Source organism: Gigantopelta aegis, chromosome 8 (genome assembly GCF_016097555.1).
Source record: "Gigantopelta aegis isolate Gae_Host chromosome 8, Gae_host_genome, whole genome shotgun sequence".
NCBI classification, from domain to species: Eukaryota; Metazoa; Mollusca; class Gastropoda; order Neomphalida; family Peltospiridae; genus Gigantopelta; species Gigantopelta aegis.
Genome location: NC_054706.1, coordinates 72,508,884 through 72,512,667, shown reverse-complemented (window position 1 = coordinate 72,512,667; position 3,784 = coordinate 72,508,884). Strand labels below are relative to the sequence as shown.

At 35.2% G+C, this 3,784-nt stretch overlaps 1 long non-coding RNA gene across 1 annotated transcript; it reads left to right on the top strand.

Annotated features, from left to right (window-relative positions):
* The first annotated feature begins 472 nt into the window (after positions 1-472).
* Positions 473-3,079, top strand: LOC121379002. Its single transcript, XR_005958793.1, has 3 exons — positions 473-523; positions 938-1,027; positions 3,004-3,079. It is a non-coding gene; the product is annotated as an uncharacterized LOC121379002 (long non-coding RNA).
* Positions 3,080-3,784: the final 705 nt, after the last annotated feature.

Genomic DNA, 3,784 nt, shown 5'->3' with positions numbered 1-3,784 from the left:
TGTTGAAACCTAGTCTGTTTAATGCACCATGTCAACAGACGGGACCTTGGAGCTGTTAAAACCTAGCGTGTTTAATGCACCATGTCAACAGACGGGACCTTGGAGCTGTTGAAAACTAGTTTGTATAATCCACCATGTCAACAGACGGGACCTTGGAGCTGTTGAAAACTAGTTTGTTTAATCCACCATGTCAACAGACGGGACCTTGGAACTGTTGAAACCTAATCTGTTTAATCCACCATGTCAACAGACGGGACCTGTGAGCTGTTGAAACCTAATTTGTTTAATATATAAGAACTACTTTCCATGTGTATAGTTTTTGGCACGGCGTGGGCGAGCAATGCGAAAAATGGATGCCTCAAAGGATCAATTCTATAGTTATACAATAGCAGTTATTTAATATGAGCCTGTTTTATGCATCCGTTTTTCTGTGTGTTGCGGTTTTTTTTTTACCAGTGTGGTATACTTTCAGGCACCAGACACAAAACTACTGTACTTTAAAGCAAATGAACAAATCGATGAGGTGAGCAACTTTCAACTTATATTTGATTATGTTAATTTAAAATGTGTTTATTAGCCACAAACACTTACATTACATTATATTACATGCATGCATGCAAGCAAGCAAGAAAGCATATTACATTCAACGTACGCACGCACACACGCGCGCGCACACACGCGCGCGCGCACACACACACACACACACACACAGACAGACACAAGCATACATAGAACATATTATAAGGAAAATAGTCTAAAATATTTAGTTTTATTATCTATTTCCAGATCATATTAACGTGTACATTAAAGGTTTTACACGCCAATCAGCAAGAATACACACGCATATTGCGTTCCAAAAACGTACAAACATACACGCATACATAGACTATTATAGAGATACTATTTTAAGATGTTTTATATTATTATCTATTTTCAGATCGTATTAACTTGTACATTAAAAGTATTAGATGTCAATCAGCATCCGCCAACATTTTTGCAGTTGCCATATCACACCAAACATCTGGAAGTAAGTATTGAAATCCAAACTGTTGTTAAAATCATGACAGTCAAGTATAGCACATTGACCGTAGTATATCCTACCCCATTTTATAAAATGACTAAAAGCATGATATATTATACTGATTTAAAGAAATAAGAGATCACACAAATAATAACTGTAAATAGTGACTGCAAGCAAAACTTCATAAAGTCATAGTGTCAGAAGTTAGTCGTGTTGCTGGTGGTCAATCCGACATTACTGACATTTAATCACACAATACAATTTTGTATTAAATAACAGGACTTCTAGATTATGATAGACCCACTTCCATGGCTAGTGGTATTCAATGTTCGGCTCTACTATCGCCATGTCCCACGGCTACTGAAAACAAAGTTGTCAAATGTTGCATTTAAGTCTATTTTGTAAATATGAATATCTTGCCCCTCCACCCCTCAAATATACGGGTTTATAAGCTCTATCTCCTTCTTTAGCCGACATATCTGATTATTCCTATTAGTAAAATTGTATTTACTTACAGTAGGGTTAGTGAATTTTTAATCATGGTTAGTAAAAAAAAATTAAATCACTGATCCCATGGCTAGTGGATTTTTAGAACAATTCTAATAGCCGTAGTTAAATACAAGTATTACTACACTGGTAGTGAATTAAATTTGGTCTACAATTCCACGTTCCCTGATTTCTAAGTATATATATATATATATACTAGTATCTCTTTATGAATGACAGAAACAAAATATGTATACATGAGGCAAACGTTAATTTGAACTACAAAACCAGTTTCAAATTCGTATCTCTGCATACGAGTCAAAAACACTGCCACTTACCACGACGATACATATTTTCTACTTTGCCGTTAGGAGGACTGCCACTCCCAAAACTACTTTGACACCATTTTAATTGGTTTAAACTATTGTAACGTAAGATGACCCATTTCGCAAATAAAACCGTTCATCTCATTCTAGCACCTTTAAAACATTATAGTATCTAATTTTGTAGATGTCCTATAAAATCGTTTGTGTATCAGTACTATAGATGATCCGCGAAATGATCCGGTATTTTTCTAACACTTACATCTCTAGTTTTGACAGAAGTGGGTTAAGACACACTCACACAGCTACTGAAGGAGATCGTAGCTTTAGTGAGTATTATGTCAAAATGTCCAAACACATACATCTAATGATACAGAGCCTGTGCACCACGACTGGTATATCAAAGGCCGTGGTATGTGCTATCCTGTCTACAGGATGGTGCATATAAAAGATCCCTTGCTATTAATGAAAAAATGTAGCAGATTTCCTCTCTAAGACTATATGTCAAAATTACCAAATGTTTGATATCCAATAGCCAATGATTAATAAATCAATGTGCTCTAGTAGTGTCGTTAAACAAATTAAATTTTAATTCTAATGATACATGTTTAATGCACCAGTGATTTGTTGTACAACTGCTATAGGCAAATATTGAACAAAACCCTACATTTAGTGAACGTTTTGTCCTCGAATTCAGGAATCGACTGTGATATAGATTAAAATGTTTGATATTTGTATTACACGTTGGTCGCGGTACCATATATATTTAGTCAGTGAGAGGAAGTTCCATAACATATCAGCTGGTTGGGTTTTCCCACGTCCTAACCAGTGCTCTACAACTGATATTTCATAGAACGTGGTATGTACTATCCTGTCTGTGTTTACCTTGATGTTATTTGGTTGAAGTTGCGTATGTAGCTGCAGCGGGTTTCCCTTTGGACTATGTTAGACACCAAATAGATTAAACAAATACTGTTTCCATTTAAATATAATATAAGGCAACCTATTAATGACGCCAAATAAAATAAAAAGTGTATTATATGTATGTACACAGACAATGCAAAAAGGATTAGGAATCGGACAAAATAGTCATTTTGGAAACAACATACATGTATATATAAAAAGGTAAAAGTAAAATTTGAATACTAAAGCAGTTTATTTCTTCGTTTTCAGACAACTCCCGTTTCCACAGTCATATTCTACAACATTTCAACGAAAGACCCGGATTTAATTAATCAAGTAACGTTTGAAATGGTACTCTTTTGTCAAATAATTTTTGACAGTTTTGTATTTCGTTATATTGTGACACTAGTTTGTGTAGTTACTATTTTATCTAATATACATCACGACTGGTATATCAAAGGCCGTGGTATGTGCTATACTGACTGTAGGATACTGTTTGAGTGCATATAAAACATCCCTCGCTATTAATGGAAAAATGTAGCAGGTTTCTCTCTAAGACTATATGTCAAAATTACCCAGTGCTTGACATCCAATAGCCGATGATTACTAAATCAATGTGCTCTAGTGGTGTCGTTAAACAAAACAACCTTTTGATTGCATACGACTGAAACAGAGATTTGATGATACAACTTATTAACAGCTCTGCACGTATTATCCTGTTTGTGGATAAGGATATAAAAGACGAATGAGTAGTATTGGGTGCAGAAATAGGAGTGGAGAAGGAAAAGGTCGACGACAAAAATAATAAAAAGGAAGAAGAAAAGGAAAAGGAACAAGGACGAGCAGAGGAAGGAGAAGAACGAGAAGAGGAGGTGGAGACGAAGAAAAATAAGAAGAAAAAAAGAAAAAAAAGAAAAAAAAAAAATTAAGAAAGAAGACGAAGAGGAAAAGCAGAAGGATGGAAGGAGAAAGAGAAGCAAACGTAGAAGGCCGACAGGAGGAAAAGACGCAGGAAGAGAAGAATAAAGGATCCTACGTTCATACATTCATT